The sequence below is a fragment of the Apis laboriosa genome, unplaced genomic scaffold (assembly GCF_014066325.1).
Source record: "Apis laboriosa isolate Shangri-la unplaced genomic scaffold, ASM1406632v1 scaffold26_cov146, whole genome shotgun sequence".
NCBI lineage: Eukaryota > Metazoa > Arthropoda > Insecta > Hymenoptera > Apidae > Apis > Apis laboriosa.
In genome coordinates this window covers 1,629,309-1,652,280 of record NW_025222592.1, presented here as the reverse complement: position 1 = coordinate 1,652,280, position 22,972 = coordinate 1,629,309, and the positions used below count along the sequence as shown (strand labels likewise).

At 27.7% G+C, this 22,972-nt stretch overlaps 1 protein-coding gene across 2 annotated transcripts in view; it reads right to left on the bottom strand.

Moving 5' to 3' along the window:
• Positions 1-22,972, bottom strand: part of LOC122713890 (protein roadkill) — a 189,152-nt gene that overhangs the window by 112,992 nt on the left and 53,188 nt on the right. Inside the window, exon 4 of one of the 2 annotated variants that reach the window (XM_043934712.1) lies at positions 19,187-19,289. The exons of the other annotated variant lie outside the window; for it this stretch is intronic. The gene's annotated coding sequence lies outside the window, so the exon portion shown is untranslated. The remainder of the gene's footprint in view (positions 1-19,186; positions 19,290-22,972) is intronic. 2 annotated transcript variants of the gene reach the window in all.

Genomic DNA, 22,972 nt, shown 5'->3' with positions numbered 1-22,972 from the left:
CGAGGAATTAATTATTTGTTCCTAAACAAACTTGAAACAAATTCGTAACGTTTTAAAAATAACTAATATTCAATTTCAATTTTAATAAGATTTACCATAATTTCGTTTGATTAGATATAATTATATAGATTTTTTTTAAATCATGACAAGATAATAATTTAATGCATTTGTATGGAAAAAAATGTTTTTTCAAATACATGCATTATATGATTTATTTCATAAATCGTGCATAAACAATGGAATCAAAAAAAAAAAAAAAAAAAAAAATAATCGAAAATATATATTGCATCATAATATATCCCTTTACACGAAGGAAGGAAATGATGTATACCGGCGAATTAATTCGGTGATTTATCAGTAACGTCGGCGAGAAACTTTCGCTGGTTCACGAGCACCGTGAAACAAGAGTTTCGCGTGAGAAAAATATCTCTCGAGAAAATTGCTCGTTAGCGGAGAAACGTGTCGCGCGAAGCGAGCGGTGTGGGTAGTGGAATAATAGGTTTGGGTAAAAATGTCTTGGAAACAGGAAGTGTTATTCTCCTGGGGGAGAAGGGAAGAGAGGATTGAAAAATTTTGGGAATGAAGTTGGATATTCGAGAAATCTGATTATCGTTATTTGTTATTTATTAACGAGAAGTTGGAAGTTTAAAAAGTTAGTGATAAATATGTGTCGATGATTGGCAATTAGGAACTTAGGAACAGCCAATTAGAAAATAACAAGCTAATTGGCTGTTTGATAATCGATGAATATTGATAGTTGAAAATAAGTGGTGTAATAACTTATTATTAGGAAGTGGATACAGGTTGTTGATAACTAAATTGTTAACTATTGACAATTGATAGGCGAGAATTTAACAATTTTTTAATTCATGGAATGATAGGATGGAATCTCTTTCGAATTTGTCTTGGCAAAAAATTCTAAGAAAAATTCATTGTATTATACTTCCAGATATCTATTTTTCGATTATAACTAGATGTTGGAAAGAGAATTGTAAAAATTGTTCGTATTTGCAAAAAAAGAATAACAAATCCTGATTGAAAAAATCTATCAATGTTAACGCATAATATCTTAAAGTAATAGAATCATAATATACTGACAATCACCAGTTACCAGTTCTTAGATGCCAAGTACAAATTATCACCTGTCAAGTTTCTACTCTCACTTATCACCTATCAACTATCAATAATTAATCACCATTTATCAAATACAGCTAAATTCCCTTCCTAATATCCACTTCCTAACATTTCTAAACCTTCAATTCAAAAAAAATAATCAAAAAAAAAAAAATAGAAATTTTTAAAAATAGTCAAAAAAATAATAGAAATTTTTATTACAAACAGGTTGCCAAAATTACGAATCTCTGAAAATAAAAAGAACCAATTCACTTTACGATCGATCTTCGATCTTGCCAAAAATATCCCGCAAGATTACGAGCCCAGATTAATCCGTTAAGGAGACGAAACCTGTGCCTCCTCCACGATAATCGTCATGGAAAGAAAAAAAAGTGGGGGGGAGTCACGTGCACGTTGGGCATTCGCGGGAAAAACGTAAGCTTTTTCGAGATCTCTCTCCGTTTCTGGGAATCATTTGGAACGACTGACACTTGGCTGGTTTTAAAAAAAAAATCGTCGTGGCGACCTTGACCCATGCCGCGATACATCGAAATACCTAGAGGCGAGCGTCGCAAAATTGGGTTGCCTACTCTCAACTCTCGACCTTTTTTCGCAACCCACCTTCCATCCCCCTCCCCGGGGGGCCCGCGCCATCTGCCCCTCTTTCTCTCATTTTTCTCGAGGAGGTGCAATGCAGGGGCTCGTAAGGAGAACGGAAAGCAAAGCGGAGCATCGTGTTTATGTAGGTAGGTAGGTTGCACGAGGTCTCAGCGAAAGAGATCTCCTCACGAAAACTGCGCTCGACGATGCAAAACCGATGCACGCGGTGTTCTCGCGTTTCCTCACGAATGGAATGGAATATCGTTAGTTGATGTTGAAAAATTTGTGAAAATATCGATTCTTTTTCTTCGAGTATTTTTTCGAAGATAATTGAAATAAAGATATATATATATATATACATATATAATAAGGATGAATAGATACGTGAAATATTATTTGTATTTCAAGAATGGAAGGTATTTTAGGAAAAATAAATTTATGTAAAAATTTATTGCAAAAATATAAGATACGCTTCGCACTTTCACCGTTTATGACAATTTTTTATGACATTCGTTTTTTATTTTTTTTTTTTTTTTTNNTTTTTTTTTTTTTTTTGGGAGGGAGAGGAGGGAGGATGGGGAGAGGACTTCAGAACTTTCTAAATTTGGCGACAAGGCTTTTCGAGGACCGTTACGGTTTAAACAGGCAATTTGTCGAGTCCACTGCGTCCAATCCGACCGTAAATTGACAGGTTATAAATGGTTAAAACATCGGTTAGAAAATATGCCTTTTAGTTTTCTGGAAAGAGTTATGGGTTTCCATGAAATCTTATCCACGATCCTGCAATTCTCAAACTATCACCATGGATGATGGAAATGCACCATGAATGGGTGGGGTCCCCATTTAAAGGGGAAATAAATAAATAGTTGGAAGATAGTAAAAAAATTCTGTAGGAATAACTTTGAGAAGAACCCTTTATTTCGAAAATTATTATACGTTTGGAAACACTTGTCAAGCCTTAAAAATAAAGAATTTTATGCATCGTGGACCCAAAGCCGTTATTTCTTTTGGGTGGTCCTTCGAGTTTTGTCATACGCAAAGATGTGAGTGAGCATGAGGCACGTCATGCGTTCTCGACCAAGGTATATTAATAAAAATAAATAAAAAGTTTGGAGGAACGAATAAAAGAATGTAATTCTAGGAATTTTTTAGGAGAAATAAATACATTAAAAATATATTCAAAGAATATAATTACAAAAATGTAGGATATCTTAATAAACATATTCCAAAAAAGTTAAGATTATCTTGATAAAAATAAATAAATAAAAAATTAGAATAGTTTTCTTTAAAAAAAAGTATTTCAATAGTTTAATAGGATTTTTGTTTTCAGCAAGTACTTAATGTTTCTTACTAGGTAAAAAATAATTTTGAAAGAAATTTGAATTAGAAAAATCATTTTGCAAAAATTCATAATCATCAACAATCATTTCACATAATCACTTTAAAATATCAATAAATATATAACAAAGCAACAAAAAAAATATTACGATTGATAATGCAATAGAAATAAAAATTAAAAAATCAAAAAATATATTAGGAAAGAAATCCATTAATTATACGTATAATTCAAAATCTCATATTTTTAAAAAATTCTTTTAAACAAATTTCTTGTTTTAAAAAAATAATCAATTTCAATTCTCCTCGATCTCGATGTACATCTCCTCTAACAATAAATTACCACGGACGAAAAACTCGATCTCGATTCGCTTACACTGCAAGCATACCTAAAGATCCCACGTAACGCAACTCGTCTCATCTACCAGCCGATTACGTCGCTCGATGATAGTAGCGTGAACGTAATAATCACGTATTCCGTGCACACCAACAGTTCCCACAATAAAAACGGGGCAGCTTTTGCAACGCGAGCGAAATCGGGCGTCCAGTTCGAGCGGTTGGTTCCTGTGCAGCTGCAGAAAAGAGTATCGTGTTCTCCTCGAGGTGTCGAGGGATTTTATCGCGTGGCCCCCTTCGTGGAGCTCGTACCCTGCCCGCTCTTGTGCACGTGGCCTCACCGTCCCACCGTGATCTAGGCTAACCGCGTTCCCCGTAAGTAGGAGCGTAACCCCGTCACTGTAACGTGCCACGGTACCATCGTCATCTCGAGTGTCGCTACTGGCGCGCCACCAATACGTTGAACGCGCGACAATCGCTCGAGAAACCATAACCTCCTCTGTTCGGCTCGTTATCGCGTGACGCGAGAGGCTAGAAGGCATTGTGTGAATGTAGCAATGGGATTTGAAACAATTCCAGTTTGGATCCATTCGGTAGAGAAATCATGGTAGAAATCATGGTATGAATGGTGATTCTATCTCTAGTGGTGTAAAAATAAGAATATATGTGAAAAGGGAATAATGAGGCTTTTTAATGAGAAAACGATTTTATGATGTATGGCTTATATAGCGTGTTAATTTATTCGTAGTTTTTTTATATTCGAAAGTCGATCGTAGAGGCTAAAATAGATATAAAAGTTGATATGTAAAATATTGATTAAGTTAGGTTAGGAATATATCGAAAAAAAGGAATAATTTTTTCGTTCGAGGCTTCGTTTTTAATTTTATAGCCTAGGAGTGTTAATATGGTAATATGTTTGTGGAATAAGATATATATATATATATATATATATATAGTCAAATGTTGATCGCTCTGTCTTTTGTTATACCGTTGCATATTATGTTTTTGTCTCGCTTTATCCGAGGTCGAACTTAATTGCTTGTAATAAATAAGTATTAATTGATATTATTGTATATCAATTTTTATGTTTGTTTTGAATTTTTAGAATCAAAGATATTCTATGAATATATTAAATCTTATATAATTGACGATAATAATGACATTTAACCAAGTTGAGTTATGATAAATGATCTCTTATCTGTGAATAATTTGTGTAATAATATATGGTTAGGAATAATAATATTTCTATATATTAACTTTCACATTAATTTTGGCTTCTAAAATTGATTTTTCAAAGATATTCCATTAATATATTAATATATTAATATATGTTTATATTAACTCATTATAGGCAATGTCATTTTAAAAATACAACATCAAACAATTATTACATTTAATTTTTAAAACAAAATTATTACAATTGTTTATAACGAAAAATAAAATAATATTTATTTTAATATCTTCGCTAGAAAAATAATACAATTTCTCAAAATACTTTTCATTAATAGAATTCTATAAATGAATTTTCAAATTGTGAACTTTCAACTTGATATTTTAATTCAATATTCATATGCATTCTTGAATTATTATTGAGTTGTTTTGTCACTTTTCTAGCAAATGTATGATACACAAGAATGTACTTATTCATCTGTTTACATTGATACGTAGTATAAGGATACATATGATGATACGTTACAAGTGGATACGCACCCTTATGATCAGACATATATGAGATATCTAAATAGTAACGAAACTACTCTCAATTTTCAACATAACTTAATGCTATTTTGTTAAAATATAAAAATCTCTACTCTATCTCTTTCAATCTCTATCATTGTCGATTTTAATTCGATTGGAAACACAAATGATTTGACAATGAATTTTAAGAGTATGTTTTACAGTGACATCGAGGAACGTTATGCGAATTTTGTTAAATGAATTTGATCAATTTGGCTGCGATTCCACAGCCAAACGTTTTCAATGTGACATTAACAAGGAATTTTCATATTACATTATTTTGAAATTACTTTTTAAAATTATTTATAAAAAAGTAAAATATCTAATTTATTTCTGAAATAAACATGAATATATATTCATAAAGTGTTTGAAATTTTTATACGAAAATACATGAATTTGCAATTAATAAATGATTTATTCAATATTTCATGAAATAAATTACTTGTTATTTGCTATTCTTATTGTTTACACGTTTATGATAATTTAATACATATTCTAAAAATTATTATACATAGTGAACAGTAGTTTTCCATTAAAAAATGAATGAATTATTCCTTCAAATTATCAATTCAAATATTCGTTTCATCTTAAATTTTCTTAATTGACCCTTTCAAATAAAGAGCTTCAATTAAAATATATTCAAATATTTCAAATCATTATTTGTTAAATAAATTTCTGCTCGAGTGCATAGCTTCCATATTCTCCTAATTTAAATCCATCTAATTTTGGAATAATGAGCAACATCCAGAGAACCTAACAATTTCAATAGAATCGTTTTAACAACGCCACCAAAACTAAAAACTTTGCGCCAATCTTATGCTGAAACATTTCTGTAACATCAATCTCATTATTTTTGAAACGTCATTACATATATCACTATGTGAAAAAAAATTGCAACGTAAATGGCAAGCAGAGCAGAGTACCTGGGAGAGCTTCTGAGGGGCAATGGTTCGCAACATTGTTGCCCTGTTTCGGGCAGAAAAATCAGCGAGAAAGTGGAGAAAAAGGAATCGAGGCCACTCGAAGTGTGCAACGAACAACTCGCAACGCGTCCCGTGGAAATTCTGCCGTTTTCACTCCGCTTCTCTGATTAAACGAAGGAAAACGAGACCACGCGTGTTGAGAAATGTCGGCGAAGAAATTTTGAAACTGATGTCTGGGGTCTGTATTAAGAGAGGAACGATTCGAGATCCTTTTTTCTTCGACAAGGAACGCGGAAACCTTTCGAGAGATGTTTAGCAATAGATCGTGCAAGTGGAACGTGGTTAGTAATGGTTAAGTAAAACGAGCATTGAAAGACGACTTGCAACATGTGCTCTCGTTTTGGAGGGAAAGAAGGTTGAGACTAGGCAAAGATGTTTTGAAGTAGGTAAAAGTGTATATTCGAATAATTGCATGCTGTTCGCCAGAATTGGACATTTCTAGTGGGATGAAAAAATTAATTGGTTAATTAAAATTTTGGAATAAAGTTAATTTAAGTTGATAAGTTGATTTACTTGCAATGGTCGAATAACATTTATTGGTAAGTAGTTGATTGCTCTTTGTATAATCTCGACGGTTCGCTGCTGCATTTCGATGGTTATTTGCCTTGAATAATAAATTGTTACTGAAGCACCAGTTGAGAGAAGAATAACTTTATTCTTAACTTTAATCGTTAAGATTTTGCTGCCATCTTTGTTGTTCACAAAAGTGTCCATACTGTGAATTGTTGTGTAAATTTAAAGAGTATTCAGACAGGGAAAATTTTAATGGTTGAAAGAAAGAATAAAAAAATACTTCAATGAATTATTTATTCGAAGCATGATTAGATACGGAAGAGCAGTTAATTATATTAGTTAGAAATTAATGCTATTCGAATATTTTAAATAAGATTATTTATTTAAAATAATTAACAGATTCAATTGTTTATATTTCAATTTCAAATAATTCGTAAATTATTCATTTTGTGAAAAAATATGATATTTTATGAAAAATTCATGCAAAAGTTGTATGATGCGAAAATTGTTTTCTTTTTTAAACGGAATCATTTTTTTAAACAAATTAATCGATGAATTATTATTCCTTATAAAAAAAGATATTACTTTAGAAGAAATTTTTCTTTCTTTTTTTCGTATATGTCTCACGTGTTTATTTATAACAAAATTAATAACACTATATTACATTCTCTTCTGTATCGTACAACTTTTGTATGAAACTTTTTTTCATAAAACGAATAAGTTAGTTTGAAATTATCATTACGAGATTCATCTTGTATATTTAATTTTTATTAAACATAACTTTGCAGCAATTTCAACTCAAATTAATCCAAATTTCAATTAATTCCATGACTTATATCGAAAGTGAATATTTCTGAATTAATTTTAACGTATCAGCAATGAATGCTGTATTGTCAACGAGCAGTTGACAACAAAATCTTCAAAGTCAGACATTATTCTTCATTAAGTTTAGCCTAGAATTAAATGACTATTAATAACCGATAAATATATTATCGTTATCGATAATATTAACATGTTAGCAATATATCGCTAGTATCATTAAAAAATCATAAAAATAATTAAAAATTCTTATTTCTTTCTAATTCAAATTTTAAATAAGATTATTATTTAAAATAATTAACAGATTCAATTGTTTATATTTCAATTTCAAATAATTCGTAAATTATTCATTTATTATTAGGAATTACGATATTTTATTAAATTTTCGATATATTTAAAATATACTTTATATATAAATAAAATAATAATAGTTAATAGTTTTCTAATGAAATTTATTTATTTTTATTCGTAACTTATTACAGATAACATTTTCACATATCTTAATACCAACTTCAAATAAAAAAAAAAATAAAAACTCTAGTCATTTCTATCCATTAACAAAAACTATCTAAATATAATGCGAAACTATATAACTATATAAAAACTATATAAATATAATACGAAGAATTCTAATTTTGCCCCGATCTTTTTGAACATTATCGTAAAAGAGCCCAAGTGGGGAACCTAACCTCCATTTTACAAGACCTCGAAATAGTTAAGAACACTCAATTCGATTATTACTTCGTTTCGCCAACGTCTCTCCAATGGGATCGCAAGATTGGCCATCCATAAAATCAAATTAATCGTACGATCACGCGTGCTCGTGGTATATATCGGTACACGCGTTGCGTGGGTGTAATGCACGCTGGTGTGCGTCCGCGTGTGGGTGTGGTCCGTTGTGTTACGTGACCTCGTGGTCATCGTATGGCTGAATAGGCTCGTCAATGGCTCGTTTCATTGAATTAAATAGGCCATTCGTGCACAAGCATAATTACCGTATGACCGCAGAAAGAAAAAAAAGAAAGAAAAAAAAGGAAGAGAGGGATCCACGAGATCGTCTCTTCGCGATGATCGAACCCGTATGACTTCGATTACGTTATTTGATATGTCGATATCGATTTTATAATTTAAAAGGGAAATTTAAAAGTTGAACGATCGAAATCGATATTATGAAAAATATGTGTGAGAAATTTTGAGAATTTTCGAAAATTCGAATAATTTGCGAATTCAAGAATTTATGGTATTACGTTTGTATTTGTAAAATAAATAAAAAGAAATCACGATTGAAATATATATTATGAGAATTAAATTCCAAGTTTGAATAATTTGCGTTTTCGATTATATTTTTATTTCAATGAATTCTGATTTTATAGGTAAAAGAAATGTGAAAGAAATAAAAATTGAAAAAAAAAATTAGCAATCCAGACTGATGTTCTAAAAAATAGAGATAAAATAATGAAGATTTTATAATAGAATAATTTATATTTTCGATTATTTTTCTTCTTTTTTACCCTAATTTTATAACAATTAAAATTGATATCGATATTTTGAAAAATAGTAACATTTTGGATATAAAAATGTACGTTTTTCATTATTTCTTTTGAATATTGGTTTTATATATAGACACTAATGCAAAAAAATGAAAATCTAAACGAATAAATTATTATTGAAAATGATGTCCGGAAAAATAAATAAAAAAAATCTTGGATTTAAAAATTCTGTGCTCCAGTAATTTTAATTAATTTTCTCGAAATGGATGTCGATTTTACGATCGATGCAATTGAAAAAAATAAAAATTCAAAAGCATTCTGTCGATGATAAAAAAAAAACGATTGACGATCGTAAAAAAAACGTGATGATATCGATCATGAACCCAATTCGTTCTCCAAAAATGTAGAACAGCCTCGCACAACAATGCGGTTCCACGATCGTGCCGGTTTGCCAACAGACGCCTCGCTTTACGCAACAATCGATGTTGAAACGTGTAATCAGCAGTCTTTTTATTTCTCTTCGCAGTCCTCATTACGCTATGATCGAAAGATTCTCTAAACCAATGGTTTCTTGCCTATTTTTCGAAATATATAAGAATCATACTTAATTAAAATCGAGATACGCGGAGAATAATTCGAAATTACAAATTCTGTTACAAAAAGTCCGAAAGTCAAATTTACGGATTGCAAAAGAATTTTTTTGCTCTTTGTAAAATTATTGAATAAAAAAAATTATTTGATTATAGAATGTTTAAATATTTTAAATATTTCACATATTTTTTTAGAATATCTATCGCCAGGAAAATAATTAAAAATACAAATTATTTAGTCATCAAACAATAAATTGTATCTTTTTTATTTAAATTTTTATTTTTTTTATCAGCATTATTCAAATCAGGATTCGTAGCAAAATATATAATTGTAAAAAATGTAAATTACTGCATCATGCAATATTTGGATTTAAGATTTTTTAATACAATTGTATTTTTAATTACTTCTTCATTTAAATTTTTATTTCTTTCATCACGAATTCTAAATAACTATTTTTACTCTATTTTTTCCAAATTTTAGTGGTTCTTCAATTTTTATTTCTTGCATTTCATTCATAGTAATATGAATCTTCAAATCCAAGGATTCTTATCCACTTTTTATAATATAAATTTTTTCAATTATATTTGTTTCGTTTAAATTAAAAATTTTTTGCTTCTTTGCATTTGCAATAACCATAAAAATAAATCATCTACAAAAAAAAATAATACTACGATAAGAAAAAGATTTATTTAAATTCATATGTAATTTTATATTAACATTTCTGCACAATTTTAACTCATTGTAATTATTTTAATCTGAATACAAGAATAAAAAAAAAAAATATACGAATACATCTATATAAAAATTCGCATAAAATATAGAATAAATATTAAATAAGTATAACGAGGCAATATTACTCATGCAAAAGTGCAAACAGCGAATATTTAATGCCAGAGGCATTTAAATAGTTAATCTCATCCACCGTTACGGAAATATTTCTCACAAAAGGCGAGTTAACTCGTCGCCTCTTCTCGAATCCGCGTTTAAAAGGATAAAAGCGCCCCCTCCATGAATTCTGGCAGGAATTTTGTCGTTTAAAACGAAGCTGAGCTCGCCTCGATCATCAACTTATTATCCTTGTAATTACTCGAGGAATGTTGAATAATAATAAATTATTAAATCGTTAATAATAATTATAAATAATTATAAACGAATATTATTATAATATTCTAAAACAATATCAACGCCTAAAAATATTAAACAAAAGTTAATATGTAATGCATAATTAATCCTTCGTGAACAATTTATATCCAATTTGTATCTGGACTAAAATTCAATTTCCAAATTTTTTTCCTAAAAAAAATTATTTTATTTTTTTTAAATAAAAACATTCGACCAGACGAACTATGTTGTATAATAAAATAGAAGTTTTAATAAATACTTTTTAAAATATTTTGAGAATGAAAAGTAGACAATATTACCAATCCAGAACACTTAAAGAACACTTATTCTTTTCTCAAAATGAAAAATTTTGAAATTAGAGAAAAGAGTTTATATATTATATTATACATTCATTAATAAAATAAACATTATATATAAATAAGATTAAATATATTTTTGATCATATTAATCTTCCCTATATTTTTAAATAAATTCAACAATTATCGTACACATTGTTTCAACGTGAATTAATATTTCATTTCTCCTTCTTCTATCAATTCAAATACAAATATAAAATTCAATAAAATTCAAACAATCTTTCTATCGATTATCATATATCATACGAGACAAACAGATGTGCCAATAAATAAATCCAAAGTGCCTAATACTCATACTGAAGGGGAGTGTACGTGCTCCAAATCGCAAGTAGAATGTGTTTGCGACGTCGCCCCGCGGTAAGTGGACCGAGACCAAGTCCTCTCTCGTCACAACGAGCCTTTTGTATGTGCCTCCGCGATCTGTCGGATAACAACTAGCCGCGTTTTTTAGTCGTTAATCATTAATAATCATCTTAACGGTTGCTTGTTAAACTCTGCGTGTCGGAATAAATTTTTTTTCGGTATCTGTTCGATCCCATCAGGGATGGAAAAAATGTAACGGTAATCCTTACACGAGAATGATAACTACAAGCTTCGTAAGTACTGCGAATTCTAAAAATTCTACAAATTTTATAAATTGGAAATAGTATAGGGATTAACGAGTTATTAGAATTAAATTAAAAATCTAAATTAACAGAAATGATTTAATTAATTAAAATTTCTTATGCATATATCATATTTTTATCTCGAGAAAATTTTTCCAAAAGCGTTAAAATGTTTTTGGTCTACGTTAAAATATTTAGTATTCTGTCTGTAATAATTGTATCCCAATCTATTATATATCCTATATCGTGTACAATGTTATCAAAGATTTATCTAATTGTTATCAGATTGATTATAAAGAATCGTGAACAATTTCATTGTCAAGGACGGACTCAAATTTTTATCTATTTTTCAAAGATTAGCTATCAGCCTGCACAACCGATTATACAATCGATAATACTGAATAAATTAAAAATAACATTTAATCTTTATAGTACACTATATTTGAAATTAAAATTTCTTTAAAATAATCAATTCTCAACCAATAAAATAAATCTAAATAACACGTACGTACATACAATAAATATTGTATACAATAAAAATTGCTACAATAAATATCCCATACTTGAAATTGAAATTTTACTCGAATCTTGCGAATAAAATAATTCTATTAATATTCCTATAACAAGTTCAATACAATTTCTAACATACATTTTCTAAATACTCCATATTCGAAATTTCTTTAAAATATTATATTCGTACCAACAAAAAAATAATTTCCATTCAATATCAACACTGACTATCCATACTATAAAAATAAAAATAATAAAATAACTCGAACTAATCATCGTTTCAATTTACAACATTCCTCTTAAAAAACCTTCCAAATCACCGTCGAAACGGTCTCGAGCATAGAGCACGTTAATCAACTCATTCTCATTTCGGCGGGTATCGAGCGTCTTCTCAGAAACAAAAACATTTTTACAACCGGTGACGGCATTCGAGCGACGATTACTCGGTTACAGTTACGTTAACAAGACGTTTCGTAATGGCGAAACGAGTTAGGCCGGAGACGTGTTCGGGAAAGCTGGTGGCATTTAGATCCTCGGCTTCATCATATTTGTAAATTTATCTCCAGGGTCGTGATAAAAAATTCATTCCCGGCTAGGATTCGTTCGCGGTTAAATTCGGTCCGGCCTTAAGGTGAGGTAGCAATGAACTGGCAAACCGGTCACGCCTCCGGGACCTCATTCCCTTTCTCGCTTACCTTTCCAATCGGGAAAGGGTTGCGCGTGTGAAAAGGTTACCCTATTTAGGCGTGCGCTGGAAGATTGCTTCGACAGGGTGGGAATCTGAGATTGATGGATAAGTTGGTCGAATTCGCGCGTGGAATTGACAGAGAATTTTTTGACATGGAAATTTTGAAAATTACGAGGTTGGAAATTTGAAAAAGAATTAAGAATTTGGAAAAGTTGTTAAGAAATCGAGAATTTTAAAAAATTTCGTGGATTTTTATAGATCTCGAAAGTTTGAAAATTGGAATATTGAAACTTTGAAATTTGCAAAAATTTAGAAATTGGAAGAATTGGAAATTTAAAACTTTTTAAAATTTTGAAATTGAAAATTTAAAATTTTTTAAAACATCGCAAAAATTTAAAAATTTTTTTTAATTTAAATTTAAAAAATAAAATTTAATTTAAAAATCATAAAAATTTTTATAAATTTTCTTTATGAAAATATATATGTATCTCGTACACTTTATTTCACCTAACATTGTAAAAAAATTGGTAGCTAGTACATAAATTACGAATAGTATAAGAATAATTTACTCGTGCATTAATAATTTATGTGAGATACAAGTTGAGCTCTGCAAACGTAGTAATTTAGAAAACTCGAACCTATGTTTTAGTAGAGATATATGGGCATATTCGTATCATTAAGATATGAATATATAGAGCGTCGAAAAAATATAAATAAGTTAAAACATGTTAAATATTACATAACGATATTTGAAGTGCTTTAGAAAGTATTCAAACTATAAAAATATAATAATTTTAAAATTCCAACACTCTTGGAAACGAGGCCTATTATATTATTATTCGTAGTTCTTATTTTTAATAGAATTTTTTATTCACATTAAATTACACTACTTATTTTAATTCATACCAATTTATGTGCATATACTGCTTAACTCTCACTAATCTACGTTCATACGACATTTTCGTCTTCCTTTTACTTTTACCCCTCACTTTTACTTTACTCTCACTCTTACCTATTCAGAAATTCTTATCCAGAAAATTATAGATTCTTATACGTGAAATATTTACAATAAACTGTTGAAAAAATCGTACGAATAAAACAATATTATAATAATATTGTTTTAATAAATAAAACAATAATTATTAAAAAAACGTTTTTTAATTAAACTCTTGATTTATAAATTCAAAATTCATATATTATTAAAATATGAATCTTATAAATGATAATCACAATTTCATTAGTTCATAAGTTAATTTTAAATAATAAAAATATTATCAACAATAATTTTATAATCTCTTTTTATCTTTAATCTTCAGATTTTTTTCAGATGTAAATCAAATTTAATTGAATAGAAAAAAGAATTTAGTCACTCAATTTCAATCACTTATACTCCCATTTTCATTGCCATTTTAATTCCCTTAACCGATCAATTTATATTTCTTCAACTCTTTTGCAACGATCTGATATCTTGAAAAACGAAAAAAAAAAAAAAAAAGCAAATAGATAGATAGAACATTTCAACTTAAGAGGACAATACCAATAAAAACTATATTTTAATAAAATTTTCTTATCTCCAAGATAAGTAAAAGCGCACACAAGTCCCAAGACCGTGTTCTACCACGCGTAGGTCGTCGAGATAAAGTGGTGGGTGTGCTCTCACAACGCGCGATTGATCGCTTCCAACATATCGGCCATTACATAAGAAATATCGCCGCTATTGTAAACACCGGTGTAAAACTTTTTGTTACCTCGATGAAGGTAATTTGTTTAAAGCCCGTTTGATAGATTAAATCGTATTACAACGAAGGACGTGTGTCCTCTCCCCCCTCCTCTGCTCTTTGAATTCAATCTGTGATTTCTGGCATTGAGTTCGCTCGAGGATATATCGGTATTAAACGAGGAGGTATCGAGCAGTTTCGAGAGAGCGAAAGGATCCGAAGTCGGTAATACTGTCGGTAGAAATGGTGAAATCTGAATGTACTTACGCGAAGGTGACCTAAAAGTGAAACCATTTGCTCGCCGTATCGAGTAAAAGATCCGAAGAGAGAAGAATCGTGCCTCCTCTCGAAAATTTAATTTCCTTTCGACGGGTTTGGAAAGATATCGTTTCTTGAGAAAGATCTTTGTTTTGAAAGATGAAAGTTGCTTTGGAACGATCGTGTATCGTAATCGTTCTTATTAAACTTTTTCTCTTAAGCGATTATTTTGCATATAATCATCATATACAAAATTATTATAATGCATATATAATGTATATGCATTGTAAAAATTCTGTGATGTATCTCAATAGATATTATACAATGAATCAATATATTTTAAAAGTCGAGTCAAATATAAAAGTTAATATATAAAAATGTCGGTTATTGTTAAAACGAAGCTTATTTATTTAGTTAAAAAAAATTTAATGAGAGACGTGAAGCTCTCCATCTAATTGTCTCCCTATTTCGCTTCATCTAATGCAAATTTCAATTATTTATAATTTAATAAGTAAATTGGAATTGATATTTTTATATATCAAATTTTATTTGTTTTGGTTACTCAAATTTAAATTCATCAATTTCTGGAAAAATCTATTAACTTATGTGCCTGTTTTTTTAAATATTAAATAGAGCATTCTCTTTATCATCTTATAAATTATGTTTAGATTATAGATTTAACTAGATTAAATAAGATTAGATTAAATTATAATATTATATATCGTTTCTATTTCTTCATTTCTATTTTCTAAATTCTTCAAATTTTAAAATTTCTAAATTCTATGCTTTCTATCCATTTCAACATTTAATCTATCAATTATAATTTGAAATAATATATTAAATTAAAAATAATTATCGAATTTGTACGTAATCTTCACTTCATCGAATATATTAAATACGTTCAATTATATGTAATATGTTTTCTATTACATACCAGAGCATGAGCTTATCACTGTCTTAAACTATATTTTATTCAGTTTATAATTTATCATCGTGCTAAATTATATTTTATTCGCTTAAAAAAAGAAGATATCTTCGTTATTTAAACGATTTGAAAAATCCGATTCCGCATTAAAGTTTCGTGCGATGATACACAGCAATGCATGATCGAGCAAACATTCTAATTTCGCCTAGTTCTCTCGGCCGGTTAGTTGTACTCGCCTACTTGCATTGGAGAGTGGCGAATGCGACTAACCTGAACCGTGTCGGCAATATAGGATTACACCAGGGCTGGTTCGCTGTGAGCTTTCTATGCAATTGAAATCAAACAAAAGTTTTCAGTTGTTGTTTGATATAGTTTTTTTCATTATTTATATTATCTATCTATCGTTGTTTCTCTGTTATTTCTCTTGTCTTTCACCATTCTTTATCGTCGTTTGAATATTATTTATTTTCATTTATCGCTCAGTGTTATTTATTTGTGTTATTTATCATTTTTTACATGTTACATGTAACTGTCTATATATTGTGATTTATTTTTCTCTGTTATTTATCTTTTTTTTAACTATTATTTATCATTGTTTGATATTACATTTCATTATTTATTTTTATATTCCTCTGTTTAATTTTATTTTTCGTTATTTTTATCTTTTTTATTATTGTTAATAAATAATATGTTATTTATTTTGTTTATGATTATCCTTTATCATTTGATATTGTATATTTTTTAATTTATTTTTAATCCTACTTCATTTTTTTTCTTCCTTATTTATCCTTTTTTACAATTATTATTTATTGTTATTTATTTTGTCTTAATTATTTTTAAAATTATCTTCTATTGTTGTTTGATATTTTTTTCCGTCATTTGTTTTTGTTCAATGTTGTTTATAGTTATTTATTTCGCCTTGTCTTTGTTTGTCATTGTTTAATTTTCCTTTTCGTTACTTATTCTTGTATATTTGTATCTATCATTATTTCACTATGTCTCTCATTATTCACCACGTCTATTTATCAATATCCATTGTTACTTGTTGCTATTCGTTGCATTATTCATTTCATTATTTATCATTATTTATTCTTCTTCATTATTATATATCACTAATAATCATTGTATACATATATTTTGCAATTATTTATAACGATTTGGTATTTTTTTTTACATATTATTTATTCACTATTGTCCTCCAATATTCATCATTCTTTAGTTTGTTGTACCATTATCTATTTTTTCTTATTATTTTCTGCTATATTTCTACTATTGTCCAACATCGCTTACTATTATTTATCACCTATTATTATTTATTGTCATTTTTTATCATACATTTTATTATTTTTGTTTTTCATAATTATTTACTGCTCTCTAACATCGACTGTCGTTATCTATTGTTATTTATAATTATTTATCATTATCTGTCATCGTCTATTCTCATTCTCACCATCATCTCTCGTTACTTTTTTATTTAGCGATGTGCATTTATCGCTACCAATAATATCATCGAATGATTACACGATTACACTTGTAACCGCTTTCGAGCGAAAAATCGAGAGGAGGTCAGGGCCAAAAAGATCGATCGAGACGAATGATAGCCGAATTTCGGTGTCACCGTGGAATGGAAACGAAATCGAACCAATAGGTAAAAAATCGAAGACTTGGGAAATGGGAATTTATTTTGAAAGCTTTTTTTCCATAAGTTTCATACAAAAGATGAAAATATACGAATGTAATAAGAATTTATTTTTATTATTATTGTTGAATTTTATTATTGTTGTTGAATTACTGAATTTTTTTTATTATTTCATGTAATAATTTTACATATAATTATATGTATTCATATGAAAATTCATATAAAAATATGTGAATATGTTTCTCTGGATATAATAAAATATTTCAAAATATTCCAAATTATTCTATAAAAATATGATAAAATATATAATACAAATAATCTGTTTTAATATTATTATGATAATATTTTATGATAAATATTATAATATCTTACATATTTAACATTATCTAATATTATATTAAATTAATTATAATAGATTTCTCAATATCTTTATTCATAATATTTATTCTTAATATATAATAAAATCAATATATATATATTTGAAGTTTCTTAAGATAAATATTAAGAAAGAGAATATGTATAAATGCTCTTTACATGTAGCACACTAATATTTAATGAAAGATCATATAAAGATAGTAAAATATTTCCATTAATAAAATGAATAAATTCATGAAACACATATTTTTCAATAGTTCCACTTCTAAATTGAATTTCACTTCTTTCCAATTAATTTTGATGCTGATTGTTCTATTGATTTCTAAATAACTTACAGCTTTTAGTATTTTGCGAAATTCAAAAACAGAACCGACATTAGGAAATTTCTATTCGAATCGAAATTATTCTACTTTTATTTATAATATAGCTTGAATTCATTTTAGAAAGGCTATTTCTTTTACACAATTGAATGAATTATTTTCAATGACACGTTGCACAACATTAACTATTATTGATGGTATTTTCTAGTCTCTCTTGGTTCACTTTCCAATGAAAAATCACCAGTTTCTACAAACTATATAACATTAAGCTATCATAACATTTATATAACCTTTTAACACTGGATGTATATTTCCATTAACTTTTGCATTACTTTTCTCTATGTATTTTATATTTATATATAAAGATCATGAAAATATTCTAATGTTCTTTCATAATATCCTCAAGCTTAAAAAATTCTAAACTTAAAAAATGTTTATTATAGAATAAAGATAGAAGAATATATAGACATAAGAGGATAAATCTTTACAAACTAATGAAATGTGAAAAGTTTAATATAAAAATACATTTATCCAAAACAAATTTAAAAAACATGATTTCCTTTTATAATAGTCAAATTTCTCCCTTTTAATAATTATATAAAAATTATATAAAAGTTTTTAAGAAGATAAAATAATGTAAAATAACACTAGCAATCTCCGAAAATCGTTAAATATTAATAATGGATTTTAATTACTTAAACATTTGGAAAAATATTAAAGATTTCCTATTACAATTAATTCCAAAAATGTAATCCAAATATTTACTATATTCCTCCAAGATAAATTGTTTAAAAAATATAAAAAGAAAATAATAAAATCATGTAATAAAACACTAAGTATAAAATATTTAGGAAATCGAATACTTCTGCGACCAACTGTGTAAGTAATGTAAGTAAGTAATTCGTTTAACTGTCGCACTTTCTGCCCGCTTAACTACCGTACAGTTATTTATTTAACTGCCCTCCAATTCCTAGAACCAAAACTCCAGCTACGTATATGTAGTTCCTTCCATAAATTTAAGATACGAAACACAAACGTTTTCTTTTTTTCTTTCTCGCTCATAAGAAATGGTTTTTCTCTCTTCATTTTCCAGGAACCAGTGAAACGAGCGAAATCGACAAAAAAAACCGCCAACAATTCTGAGAACACCTACCTCCTCGGATAATTGACGCGTCGATCCTGCGACAGTTAATCGGGCGCTATTGTATTTCCAACGGGCCAGGCAACAACGTCATTTCCTCTCTTACCGATCGATTCTAAAAATAAATAAAAAAAAAAATAGAAATAAAAAAACAACGACAAAACTAAATCGCTAATAAGGATAAAATGTGCGATGTAGGAGGGACGTATGTGTGTGTGTGTGTCATATATAACTGTACAAGTCGTCGTAGCGTGGAAATTCGAACGAGGGTAATGGAAAATCGTGATAATGAGCACGACGAAGGAGGACAGGAGAGAGGAGTGGTGTGCCGAGGAGCAAGACATTGAAGAGATAGGATAGAGATAGGGAGGGGGAAAGAAAGAAAGAGACAGATCTTCTCAAGTGATGCGACCCTGTTTCCAAACGGCGCACTATGCATTTGCATAGCGCACAAATACCATCAAGCAAGAACCGTCTTGAGATCGTTCGTAAATCACCAACGCCACGGGGATGCTCCGTTTTCATTATCGAAACGGTAGGAAATTAAAGAACTCTGGCCGTATATCGCCCTCTTTCCTCGCGATAAGACAACACGTTTCGTTTCGTGGAAACGCGAAATGAAGAACTTAAATGTTTCTCTTTTAGGTAGTTCTAATTCTGTTTCTCTCTATTTCAATCTATTCTTTTCTCTCTCTCTCTTTCTCTCTCTATTGGATTTTGAAACTAAGAATTACAAAGAATTACGAAGATTTAAAATAGATGAAAGATATAAGATTTTAAAGTTATAAAATTATAATTTTTTTATTATAACGTGCAAATTATTTAAATTATAATAAATCATATTAAATTATAATAATAAATTATAATAAATTATAATAAATCATTTTTTATAATTGGGTCCTATAAGATCCTGATCGAATAAATAAATATAGTTTGTTAATTCAACAATATTATTTATTGGATATATAAATATATCAATTGATATATCATAAAGAATTTCAATAATATTTTAATTATAATAAAGATATCATATAAAATGATGTAAGTTTATAATTATTTTTATATACTGCAATGAGTATAATAATATAGTAATATGAATTTACATTATATAAATATTCATTATAGTATATAAAAATAATTATAAATTTACATTTTATATATTGATATCTATATTATGATTAAAATCATAAAAAATGATTAAATGAAATCAAATTATATAAAATTTTATAATGTAGTTCATATCAAAGTGTACTGAAACATAATATTAATTTATAATTAATAATATTTAATATATAAAAAAAAGCTAAAAATAATAAATGAAATTTATGCATAAATTCGATCATTTCATTCAAATTATTCTATATATCACATTTATTAAAGTATTATAATTTGGCAATTGAGAATATATAAAATGTTGAGAAAAACAAACAAAAATATTTGAATGACATTAACAATATCGTAGAATGAAGAAAAAAAATAAATTGGAATTAAAAATACATTTTGACTATTAATTAAACAAATAGAAGTAATAAAATAATTATATTGTTTAAAATTTATCAAAAATTTAGAAAATTAATATTTTAATATTTAAATAATTATTAATAATATTATCACAATATTCTTAAAAAATATTAATTTCCATTTTAACTGATATTCAAATAATAAAAAAAAATATATCTTAATAAAATATCTAATTGAAATATTCAACTGGAATAACTTAATAAAATCACTTGTTCTCAATTCCATTATTCAATATCATTATAATTCTTACATCCCTAAAATTTGCCAAATATTTTAATAGTCACATCATCAATATTGTATCAGCATCCTTGTTAAACATCCTCCCACTTTTAACGAGAAATCGTTGCCAAAAAACATTCAACCAAGTCGTAAAATCAGATTGCTTACACTTCTTGTTCCAATTCCAACGACTACTTAATCTCTGAGAAAATCAATCAACTGTCCTAATTTTTACAGATCCTATAAAACACTACCATTGTTTTAAATATAAATAGATTTTTAAATAAATCAGATTCGAATTCTTTAAGGCAATGATTCTCAATCTTTTTTCATTTTAGAAAATATATATATATTTTTTTTTGGTATATATATATATATATATATATATTTATATTTTGTAAAAAGTTCCAATATTCTAAGATTTTAAAATCCATTACTTTTGTAATGAATTGAATTCCATATAACTGCATTAAAAAAAAGAGAATAAGATCTTGCTCTTTTGAAACGGCATATCATTTGGAAATTATTATTTTAGAATTTATATTTGTACTTTTTCAAGATTAATAAGATATTATATCATTTTACAAGAATTTTACAATTATTCTAATATCATTGACAAGAGGCATAGTATATCAGAACTGAAATATTTTTTAATGTAATAGTAAAAAAAAAAAATAGTAAAAATTTTTAATAAAAATATTAATAATGAAATAACAATAAAAATAAAAATATTTATGGTCCAATATTATTGTGGATTTTAAAAGGCGAAAAATTACTTGTACTTTTTTACCAAATATTATAACCTGGAATATGTATTACATCGTATAAAATATATTCCATTGTTTATTTATTGTAAAATAAGGTTATGTTTCATCAAAATTCTTTTTGTCTAAATTTAAAAAATTGGAAATCAATGAAAAATAAATACAAAAATGAATCATTAGATATAATTTTACTGATATTCGAATCGAAATGAATATTTTGCATTGCATTTGATTCAGATTTATAAATATATGTATATATATATTGAATTTGATCCCATCATTAAGCGTAGATATTTTCTTACAGGCGGAATGAATACAATTACCAATTTACACGCCCAACTCCACTTTTCTCGTACAGAAAACGTATAACGAATAACCAGAACGTTGGAGTAGAAAACGTTTCAATGGAACCAATGCGAGAACTGCTCTTACTCAGAATTCAGAGACAGGCTTCCGTGTCACGGTGTGGCACACGCGAGGATTCAATTACACGTTGAGATGAGGGAATCTCGCGTGACGTGCAAATACGAGACCTCCCGTGGTTCTCCGTCAGACAATTATAATATGTGTAAGAAGATCGTAAAATCGATCGATAGTTAAAATGCATATTTTTGGGATGTCAGAGAAATTGATAGAAATACGAGGATACGAGACTCTAATATATATTTAATATATATCTTGATTAAGATTGTGTGAAAATATTTAAAAATTTTTTAATCTTCTTATTTTGTTAAAGGATTGTCCTTTAGTTACAATATTTGAAGATATATTGAAATATTTGAAATTACATTGTTTTAAGTAACATTTAAGTAACATTTTAATATTTCAAAGAAAATAATAAAAAATAAAAAAATTAGATTAAAGCAGAATATATTAACTAAAGAGACTAAATATTGTGTTTATAAAATTATTTGTACATTTAGATTAATGTAAATTTGTGAATTTTAGTTTAGATATATAATTGGTATAAAAATTATTTTGCAAATAATTAATTTTAATACCTGATAATTAATATATATGCATTGAATAATTAATGCAAATGCAAAAAACAAAATTCAAATTATAATATTCGATTATATATTATCTCATATTGTAAATTTTATTATATACACAATTAATATTTTCACATTTTTACATTAATTAAGAATATAAAACACGATATATAATTAACACGATACGTATATTAAGAAATAATTCCAAGTAATAATTCTCAAGTAATAATTAATGATTCTTCAAATTAATTTCAAAAAAGCCATAAAAATTAATAAATCAATTTACCTCGTTACACCATTCT